The following is an 11,520-nucleotide window of genomic DNA, read 5'->3' as shown; positions in this document are numbered from 1 at the left end:
CTTTCTTTCTTTCTTTCTTTCTTTCTTTCTTTCTCTTTTCTTTTTCCAGAGTCATAGTCCAATGCTCAAACCACTACACCACACTGGCTCTCATGGTTCCCTTACCTCCCCTTAGTCTAGTGTGTGCCATGAAAGCACAGACTAGAAGGCGAACACCCAAGGAGTCAGAACTACACAATGAAATCCAAGGTTCTGAATAAAGATGATTTATTAAAATTAAGGATGGAAATATAAGGGATAGATGGAGAGAAACCAATAGACAGGTTAAAAATAAATACAGCAGTTTACTTTTAAAATAACCTAAGATGGGCAATTTTTAAAAAGGAATCTCAGATTACTTCTGAGAAGCCAAGATCACACAAGATATTCAGTAAATGACACAGAAATATTTCTTTTAATAGAGATACTCTTCTCTCCCTAGTATCCTTCCATTGGCAGGCAAAAGCCTTTCTTCAGAAGGCCTTTGGCTGTATAACTCTGTATTGACAGAGTTTTAACTGATCAGATATGTTTGTTTAATTAATATGTTTCAATTGTACTTTTAAATCTTTTGATGTTTTTATTGTATTTTAATTTTATTATTATAATAAATCACTTTGGATATCATTTTTGGCTGAAAGGTAGGATATAAATTTAATAAACAAGTTATTAAATACAATTCAGATGGCACACTAAACTGATCTTGATCTAAAATAAAAACAGAATCTTTTGCTCTATTAGCAGCTGTACCAGAGGAGGAGAGGCAAAGAGGATCATTCGAATGTGGGGTGCATTTATGTGTGTTATTTTTTTGCCTTCACAAAATTAGACTTACTGTCACATACCAATGTGTACTAAATGAAGAGCATACTGGTAGTTCAGAGACTTTAATCAGTTTTGACTATGGTGGCTTAGGTCCAGCTTATGTGAAAAACTGTGAGCTTTATTGAATGGGAAAAGGAATCCAAAATGGAGTGGGAGAGCAATTTTATTATTATTATTAACCTTTATTTATAAAGCGCTGTAAATTTACACAGCGCTGTACATACAATCTTTTTAATTGGACGGATCCCTGCCCTCAGGCTTACAATCTAAAAAGACACGGCACAAAGGGAGTGGGGGTGGGTGGGGGCATCTCTAGTAGGATACAGTGGTGCCCCGGGATACGAAATGATCGCGTTACGAAATTTCCGGGATACGAAAAAGTTAGATTGGAAAAAACTGTTCCGGGTTACGATATTTTTTTCGGGTTACGAAATTTATTTCGGCGCGAAATTCAAACGCAAAGTGCGGCTAGCGGCTTTCCAGCGCTAACGGAAAGCCTTTTCGGGTTGCGAAATTATCGGGTTACGAACGGAACGGCGGAACGAATTAATTTCGTAACCCGAGGTAGCACTGTAATACATATAAAATACATAGCAATACAGGAAATGATTCAATAAAACAGGGAAGAAAAGATCATCAAATAGCAAGTGACAATTATGCAATGCCTGGGAATGCTGCCCTGAACAGAATGGTCTTCAACTCCATTTTGAAGCTGGTTAAAGAAGTGATGGCTCTTGCTCGCGGGGCAAGAAGGTTCCAGGAGTGAGGGGCAGCGAGTGAGAAGGGGCGAATCCTAGATGGGGCAGAGGAAATCCTGGGCTGTGACAGCAGACCTTGACTACCAGAACGGAGGGCCCTAGTGGGAAGGTGAGGAGAAATAAGGTCTGATAAGTAAGGGGGGGCCAGCCCATGGAGGGCTTTGAACGTCGACAGCAGGAGCTTGTACTGAATGCGGAAAGGGAGGGGGAGCCAGTGAAGGAATGCCAACACAGGGAAGATGTGGTCAGAGAGGTGGGTGGAAGTGATAATGCGTGCAGCTGAATGCTGGACAGAAATTAAAGGACGGCGGTGAGAAAGAGGAAGCCCAGCCAGGAGGACGTTACAGCAATCAAGTCGTGAGATCACTAGGGCATGGACCAGGATCTTGGCAGCAGAGGCAGAGAGAAATGGTCGGATTTTGGCAATATTGTATAAAAAGAATCTACAAGCCTTGGCTGTGGTCTGGATCTGAGGGATACACGACAGAGAAGAGTCAAAGATAAAACCAAGACTGCGGGCTTGCTGGACTGGTTGAACAGAAATGTTGTCCACAGAGACAGAAAAGGAGTGTTGAAGGGTGGGCTTAGGAGGAAAGACAAGAAGCTCCGTCTTGGACATGTTGAGCTTCAAACGCCGATGGCACATCCACTGCGAGACAGCTGTGAGACAAGATGAAACTTGCTGTTCAAGCCTTGGAGACAGGTTGGGGGTGGAAAGATACAACTGGGTGTCATCGGCGCACAGGTGGTAGGAAAAACCAAAAGAGCTAATGAGTTTACCTAAGGATAGTGTGTAGAGAGAAAACAGAAGGGAACCCAGAACAGAGCCCTAGGGAACTCCAACAGATAAGGGAACAGGAGAAGAAGTCTGACCGCCTGCAACCACTGCGAAAGTCTGAGAACCCAAGGTCAGAGAGTAGGTCAATTAGGAAACAGTGATCAACGGTGTCAAAGGCTGGAGACAAATCGAGAAGGATGAGAACAGGGTAAAGACCATTAGCTTTGGCCCGTAAAAGGTCATTCGAAATCTTAGTGAGAGCTGTCTCTGTAGAATGCCTTGGGCGGAAACCAGACTGGAAGGGATCAAGGATGGAGTTGGCTTCAAGAAACCCAAGACAGCGCGAATAAACAACCCGTTCCAAAACCTTAGAAAGAATGGGGAGAAGAGAAATCGGACGATAGCTAGACAATGGGTTTTTCTGTGTCTCTCTGCATGCTATTGTAACACTTCCGTTCTCTTCCTGAGGGAGACAGTTGCAAAAATGTGCCTTTTGTTGAACTGATTTTTCCAGCACAAGTGTCCTCCTCCATTAGAGGCTATGCAGACTGGCAAGAAAAGCCGGCCTGGGGGTGGAGGACATATGATGCACGCCCCAGCTCCACCCCTGGCTGGCATGATATCGCACACTGCACCACAAGGTGTGTGGTATTACAGCACTCCTCTGGCACTGTAAAGCCACAGCACTGTGGCTATTGCACCTTGCAAAGGCCACATTGGGGCTGCAGCGTGCAGTTGGCCCTGATCTGACTGTAAAAGAGGTGGCTGGAGGCGGCCCCTTAGAGCAGGGGTAGGCAACCTTTTTGAGCCGGGGGCCGGGTTGGTGTCCCTCAGACAACCGGGGGGCCGAAGCCGGGGGGTGGAGCTATGCTGGAGGCGGAGCTTCCACCCCCAGGGGCGGAGCTTCCACCCCCAAGGGCATGCCACCTCCTCTTTGCCGGCCCCTGACGGGGCCCCAGCCCTGTCAGAGGCCACGAAAGAGCCGGCGGGGACCGCCAGCGCTGGAGGCCTCCCGTCTTTGCTGGCCCCTGACGCCAGGGCCCCACTGCCACCGTCGGAGCCCTCCTGGAGGGCCCTGCGACGGCAACTGGCCTCCCAGCGGGCCCCTGGGGGCCAGTTGCTGTCCCTTGGGCCCTCCAGGAAGGCTCCTCCTGTTTCGAGGCTCCGGAGGTGCAGCGGGCCTCCCAGCGGCCGTTGCGGTTCTGGAGCCCTGTTCGGGGCTCGGACGTCGCAGCGGGCCTCCCAGAGGCCCGTTGCGGCTGCTGGAGCCCCGTTTCGAGGCTCCAGAGATGCAGCGGGCCTCCCAGAGCCCGTGCGGCTTCTGGAGCCCGTTTTGGGGCTCCGGACATTGCAGCGGCCTCCCAGAGGCCCGTTGCGGCTGCGGCGCCCCGTTTCGAGGCCCGGAGGACGCAGCGGGCCTCCCAGAGGTCCGTTGCGGCTGCTGGAGCCCCGTTTCAGGGCCTCTGGAGGCCGCAGCGGGCCTCGTAATGGGCGCCGCCATTTTGCCCTTCAAAATGGTGGCGAAATCTCGCGCTATCTTTTTGGTCACGCGAGACTTCGCCGCCATTTTGAAGAGCAAAATGGCGGCTGAAGCCGCCGAAATCGGCGGCGATTTCGGCGGCAAGAGGGAGCGAGGGCCGGCGGAAAGGCGCCCGCGGGCCGGATCCAGCCCGCGGGCCGGAGGTTGCCGACCCCTGCCTTAGAGAATGGAAGTGCTAAGATGGCATGCAGAGAGGCATGGAAAAAGCTGCTATTCTCCTGTTTTATTTTGGCTTTGTTTGTTTAATTTCTGTGCCACCTTTCTTCCAGAAACGAACTGAAGGCAGATAAAATCATTTAAAAAACTTTACAATTAATATATATATATATATATATATATATATATATATATATATTAATTGTAATATTACCCTCTGTACCTTGCTTCCATGGGTGGCTAGGCTGGCTCCCTCCCTCATCTCCTTTTGCCAGCAGGCAAAAAACCCTGACTTTTCATGCAGGCTTTTAATATATAATTCAACCCAGGGGCGCTTCTTTTTAGGGAACCAGTGTGGCGTAGTGGTTTGAATGTTGGACTAAGACTCTGGAGACGAGGGTTTGAATCCCAGCTCAGCCATGGAAACCCACTGAGTGACCTTGGACAAATCCCACTCTCTCAATTCAGAGATGGCAATGACAACCCCCCTCTGAAGAAACTTGCCAAGAAAACCCCATGATAGGTTTGCCTTAGGGTCACCATAAGTCAGAAATGACTTGAAGGCACACGACAACAACAAGGCTTCTTACTGGGGTGTTGCTTTGGTACATTTTAATGGTTTTATTTTTTTTAAACTTAGTATTCATAGGGATTTTTCCTTTTGAATTGTCATATTTATGTGATTTAATTGGGTTTTTTTAAGCTGTACTAGGTTGCTAGTGTTTTTCAGCATTTCTTTTGAGCTGCTTCGAGTCCAGTTTGGGAGTCAGGCAGCATATAAATAAAATAAAATATAAATGTCGAACAAGATCCCACCACCACCAATAAATTCTTGCTTATAAGTGTCTTTAAATCAGTAGTCATCCATACTATCACATTAGCTGTGGCAAAAGGAGAAGCATGACCTCTGGCATTATTATTGCTGCCTCTCCTTCCTCGACTTGCTGATCTATCTTGTTTTTCTGCTACCCTTGTCTCACCCTCTTCCCTGCCAATTCCTTCTCCCTGCCTCACTATTGCCTGGCTCTGGTTACACAGCCAAAGAGAACCCAAATACAGATTTATGAGAGTTATCAGTACAGGCAATCCCCAAAGGCAGCCTACTCCCAATGCCAAGCTCTGAAGACTCCTCAGAGTCAGGCATTTGGGACATGGCCATCTCTGAAGATAAAACTTTCTCAGGCACAATGGTGGCAGCCCATAGGAGTGGAGTACAGTTTGCTGTTCCTTACATGCACCCCACTGCCTGAGACAGGTGTATTGCTTTGCTTAATAGATGGGCCAGCCCTGCCAGAAAGAGCTATTCTGTCCCGTAAAGGCAGTGCCCTCTCTAAGAAAGACAAAAATGGGGACTTTGCTTTCATTATAAGTCTCTTCTGACAGGTGATTTTTAAATTGTGAATTTTCTAAGTGGATTGTTTTAATATGGGTACATCTTATTTGTCCTTTTAAACTGATGCATGTTTTAACTGATGGTGTTTGTTAACTGTTGCTATTTGTTATTTGTTAATCCATGGGGAGAGGTAGGTAAGAAATCATCATCATCCTCATCACATTTCCGGTGGGGGAGGGAAGCAACATAATTCTCAGACTATATTAGCTGACTAATTAATCAGGATGCCATTCTTGCCCCTGGGTACTTTGCCCTCTTTCCATTGTCACCTCCTGAAGAAGAGAATGTACTTTGCTAGTGGCCTCTGGCTACTGCCTGCCTTGCTTCCCTGCCCACCTACTATGAACAGCAGCTCCTCCCAGCTGATCATAAAAGCCAACTGCATGCTACCGGCAGCTGATCAGAGCACTTTCTCAGTCTTCCAGTGATCTCCTCCTTTGGGTCTTGCATACTCAAGGTAAGAATGCTTCAATCTCAAATGCTTCAGCTGCATCCAAATGTTTTGTGGCATGCCATTGCTGCTGCTGCTACCCTTTGGGAGCGCTGCTTATTTGGTAGGAACTTTTTGGTTGGCAAGTAGCAAGCTGATATTTTAACCATAAAAGAAGATTGCATAAATGACTGGGAAATATGTAACATCTGTGGCTGCAAAGGGCTGTGGGGTCCCCCCCCCCCCTTTCAGTAATAATGATGACAACAATAAAAAGACCTGGAAATGCTATTTACTGTATAATGTTCTTTAACAAGTAACCATTTACATTTTGGTCTGCATCTTAATGAGAGAAACCCAAAGCCTTGAAATCACCATCAAAACAATTTCAAAAGAATCTAAAAAGTGCTCTTAATTCCAGAAAAGGGCCCTGCATTCAGTTTTCTGAAAGCTTCTGCATAACATTTGGAAAGGACATCCTTCACACATTTTACTGCTTTGCAAATAAAGCATGCTTGGATTGTTGCCTTAGTGGAGGGACACAAATCAGGTGGATGTTTGACATAATGGGTAGAATTTTTCAAGCTGGAAACTTCGAGGATGCATTTCAGGAGCAAAATCAGGGTTCGTGAAAACCTAGAACAAAATGTAGGGCACCTTGTGAGGATAAACTGCATTAGATTTCTTTGTGCATATAGAACATACAGCTGCACAGTTCTTTCTGGTCTATGTGACTTAAGAAATCTTGGAGAATGAAATGAACAGTGAGACAGTTATGTTTACATATACTAGCCTCAGTATTATGAGTGCTGGCATTCAAACAGAGGCAGACGTATTTGAAAGCATTTCTTAACTCCCAACTCTAGCTATCTGCCCTTTCTTTACAGAAAAGCATCCAATTTACTAAGGTCAGTTTTCCCCACAGCAAGTGAGCCAAGGCATTTAACCACATAGTCACCTTTTAATAGGAATTCCTCCATATAAATCCTAAGCCAGGAATGCTTGCATACTGTTCTGAAATAACAAGTTATCAGGAATTAGCAATGTGTAAGTAGTGGCTAACTGTACACAGACTGTAGGTGGGTGGGAGAGAGGTTCATTGCTTGCAATATAACATTTCTGCTTTCATTGAAGTCATTCACTTCCTTTTCAGAGCAATGCTTTGCTATTATGGCATCATTTCCCCCCGATTTTCTATATAAACACAACAGGATAGCTTTGTACTTGGTGGGATGCCACAAACTCACTATTAATTTAACTGGGAAGTGTGTTTGATACAGTAAGCATTATATTTTTAAAAAATAGAGTAAGCATCTGAAATTTTACCTCATAGTAGCCAAAAAAATAAAAATCCAACCAAACGTTACATAAGTGTCTGATGTCCTCTGAAATTGCTATTAAAGTACAGAACATTTTGCTAAGCTTCGTGCTTAAAGTTGGAGAGGGGAAAATATCTGTTCTTTTTGAGAAACAACTGCTGCACGTAATTTTTGTATAAGGAAAAGTTAATATGTTTTTTCCTTAACTAGTGTTTTAGAACTGTCTTGCTAATTGTTATCTTCTTAGATATTTATCATCATGTTTTAGTCTTTTGCCAAAACAAAACTCACAGCACCAACATCCCAGAATGGCTATAATTTGAAGAATGACCTGTCTGAAGAATTCATATTAAAATCAGGTCCTACTGTGAAATTCCATTTATCATGTAAGTTTTCCTTGAGCAAGAATTTCTGAAAATGTACTAATTCCCAGAAGAAACACTTCACAAACAGAGTGTGTATATATATATATATATATATATATATATATATATATATATATATATATGTTTATTAATGCTTAAGCCAAAGGCCATTCGCATAATATATATTTAAAACCAATCACAAAATTTCAGTATTGCAAAATACTACATCAGTTAATTAAATAATTAACATCCGAATCTTATATTTTAAATTTAAAAAAGTAATTCCAAACGATTAACTAAAATATCATTAACTAAAACAGAGTAGCTGCATGTGTCAAAATAGAGAGACTGCTATTAAATGAGTTGGGGAGGAGGTTGCTTTTGACCATATTCATTTATAACAGTGAATATGTTCATTAAAAGACAAATACTCCTAATACAAGTTAACTCTTCTGCTCGTGATTTCCCCCCCCCTCCTTTTAAAAATAGGTCATGAGGTCAGTTAAAGGTCCCTTCATAGCGCTGGGCCAACAAAAGAAAGTTGAACACAACTGAGCTATAAAAATGGTCCTGTATTCCAAAGTGTGCTAGTGGGGTTTTATTAGAAATACCCGCTTATTGCAATATAGAAACTGAGCTTTATGTAGAAGTGTGCAGATGATGTAATAAAGACTGATCAGTTGGAGCAGGCAAAATGTACAGAAGTGGTACAAATATGTACCACATCACTGTGAAAGAATGGTAACTCTCTATGGATAGTCCACACTCCAATTGATCACATTTGTCAAAATTAAAGTTTGGTGGAAATATAAGGCTACAATGATTTCTGGGATTACTGAGCTGTAGGAGTTTTTCCCCTTGGGATAAAATGCGCCCACTCATGTAATGCAGGGCAGCTGATATGTGTTGATCCTCCCTACCTGTTGTAGCTTTTCCTGCTTATACCCTGGTGGATCCCCCAAAGCAAAGAGTAGCTTTTTGGGAGGGGATGGACACTTTAAGAATGTAAGACAGAAATCAGTAAAAATTGGGTGTCATGACTTGTACAAGAAGGAGTACTTTTCACTAAGGGAAAATAACCATTGGATACAGTCCATACTTCATTGTACAACTCCTCTGTACTGAAACAGAATTTTAATGCCTTTGGCATAAAAGGCCATTCTCTTTTTAGACCATTTCCCTCTGACCTTTCCTGTCAATACTCTTCAAATGTCCCAGTAAATGTATACTTTGTTTTGGTTTTCATGGGAATTCATTGGAGTTCAGAGAAAAGTCAACCATTTATTTCATTGTGCTAAGTAGTATATAACCTTTAAACCTTTGCTTCCCCTATTTTCAGTGCTGTGCGGGTTTACTTATGGGATGATTCCCATTTCCAGTCAGTTTCAATGCCAGCTATCATCTTTGTGATCCGCTCTTTTCAGTTCTACCTGTGCTTTCAATGAGAAGGACACAGACGTTTTCATAAGAATGTAAGAGTAGCCTTGTGGGGCCAGACCAAAGGCCTATCTAGTTAGCTCTCTGTTCCACAGTGACCATACAGAAGTCTCTGAAAAATTCACAAGCAAGACCAGAGCACAGTAACAGCCTGCTGCTCATATTCCCCAGCATTTTATATCAGAGACAGACTTCTTCTAGCAGATTGTGTCTGTTAAAATACATACAGCTTTCTTGATGGACATATCCATTTGCCAATCTCTGTGCTTTTCCCAATTGCTATTTTAAAGTTCATTAAAGTAAAGCTATTTTAAATTCATGAAAAGTCAATAAGAAAAAATGTTTTTGTTTCATTCTACATTTCTGTCTAACAAAGACTACCCCTATAGGCAGGCATTAGTTGATAACTTTGTTGACATTTGTTGTCAAGTCAATTTTGTTATACAGTGACCCTATGAATGAGAGACCTTCAAGATACTCAGTCATCAACTGCTCTGCCTCAGTCATACAAAATCAGGGTCATAGCTTCCTCAATTGAACCAATCAAACTATAGTGTGGTCTCCTTAGGTGATACAAATTCAGGGTCATGATTTCATTGACTGAATCAGCCATCTGTGGTGTGGTCTCCCTCTTTTCCTACTTTCTCTCTTCACCAAGCCTTACTGTTCTTTCTAATGAGTCATGGCATCTCTTGATATATGTAGAGTATGGCATCCAGTATGGAATATGGGTCCAAGACTCGTGAATATAACCTTAAATCATAGTTTAGCATTGGGCATGAACCATGTCACATACCATGAATATCTGTGCACAAATGTTGTTCTGGTTACAGTTTTTTAAATGAGGGATTTTAAATACTGATGTTAAGTTAAATCCCATCCTAGGACAAAGGCGGGATATAAATAAATGAATACTGAATTATTTGTATATTTTGTCTTAGTGATCTATGGTCAGGAAAATCAGTATGCAAAGGGATCTTGTAGCACCTTTGAGACTAACTGAAAGAAAGAAGCTGGTGGCATGAGCTTTCATATAGACTTGAGCTTACTTGCTCAGATGCATGTTCAGGAAAGAATATTTCTCCATGTGAGACTGGAGTTATTTTTAATTACCTATTGTGTATTGCAGTATGGCTGGGCCATCTTGGTTTGCCCTACTAAACTAATTCCTGGTTTTGTAGGTACTGGTATCATTCATTTTTGCTAACTGTGATGTTTGTCTAGAAAATTTCATTGTATGCATCATTTTGGTTTTGCTTGTGAGCTTCTTCTTACATTTGTGCTTACGTACTAATTAAAATCAATTAAGTTTCCACTGTTTTGTTAACAAATTAGGGAAACTTAGGCCTGGTACAGACCTGATGGTAAGTTCGGGCTGACGGCAGCCTTTTTCCCTCCGGAGGGAAGCCGCAGCGGCCAAACCTCACGGCTTCATTCTGGAGGAAAAAGAACCCACAAAAAGTGGGTTCTTTTCCATCATGCCAGTTACGTCCAAGTGCACCAATGGCACATTTGTGACGTAACTACGTAGTGCTGTGTGACGTGCAGACGCTATGTGTCCATTCTGTCATAATGATGGCACCCTTGTACATGGGGCACTGCCATTATGATGCCGCCAGTAAGTGCTAGGGTTAGGGACCGTGTGGTTGCTGCACGGTCCCTAACCTTAGCTATGCCGTTGCCACGGCACAAAAGGGCCGTCTGTCCCACGCCTTAATTACATTATTTTTTTCAACTAAAGAGATTGAATTAAATTGGTATTTTACCTTGAATATAATTTGAAAGTTAAATTATTTATTAAATTATTAATTAATCAAATAAGCCACAGTGCAAAAAAGGCAGGAAATGTTACAGATTTTCTTTACAGGAAATCAACTTTTTTGGGTTTTCACAAAATGATTTTTTGCTTTTTGTTGCGGTCGGCCCTTCTTCTACACGGATTTTTTATACACGGATTCAAGCATACACGGTTTGAAAATGTTTAAAATAAGTATACATTTCAAATATCAAACCTTGATTTTCCACTCTTTATAAAGGACACCATTTTGCTATGTCAATATATTTACTGGGACTTGAGCATACACAGATTTTGTTATAGCCTCAAATCAGACTTCATATACATTCAGAGTTCTTCTTCATATTATATATGTGAGAGTCTGCCTTTAGGGACAAATTTCAGTTTCCTGCCCCTGGTGGGCCTTGATTGCAAATGAATCCTGGTTTCAAGCGCTGTCCATAGTGATGTTTGGCCCAGATGGTGTGTTGCTCAGTTCCTGCACTCAAGGTTTATGTTTATGTGCTAAAGAAATAGGATTACCAGGGCATGTGTGTATCTTAAACACCCACATGATTTATATTTCCAGTGCCGATTGCACTTCTGAGTTGTAATGCATTACACTTATGAATTATAATGCATTACACCTATGAGTTGTAATGCATGCACAGCGTTCTAGTGATCTTCTTTTGCTATACTGTGCAACTTAATATTGAAAAGTAGCCGTACCCCAACTGGAAAGCTTCTTAGTAGTGTAGCTAAAAGG

The 11,520-nt window shown here is 42.5% G+C and overlaps 1 protein-coding gene across 2 annotated transcripts in view; it reads left to right on the top strand.

Moving 5' to 3' along the window:
* The first annotated feature begins 5,809 nt into the window (after positions 1-5,809).
* COL8A1 (collagen type VIII alpha 1 chain) overlaps positions 5,810-11,520 on the top strand; it is a 152,143-nt gene continuing 146,432 nt past the window's right edge. The window contains exon 1 of one of the 2 annotated variants that reach the window (XM_042460925.1): positions 5,810-5,886. The gene's annotated coding sequence lies outside the window, so the exon portion shown is untranslated. The remainder of the gene's footprint in view (positions 5,887-11,520) is intronic. The other variant, XM_042460924.1, reaches the window with a different exon arrangement.

The sequence above is a fragment of the Sceloporus undulatus genome, chromosome 3, assembly GCF_019175285.1.
Source record: "Sceloporus undulatus isolate JIND9_A2432 ecotype Alabama chromosome 3, SceUnd_v1.1, whole genome shotgun sequence".
Lineage (NCBI taxonomy): Eukaryota > Metazoa > Chordata > Lepidosauria > Squamata > Phrynosomatidae > Sceloporus > Sceloporus undulatus.
Note: the sequence above shows the minus strand (reverse complement) of the source record. Positions and strands in the feature narration are given on the sequence as shown.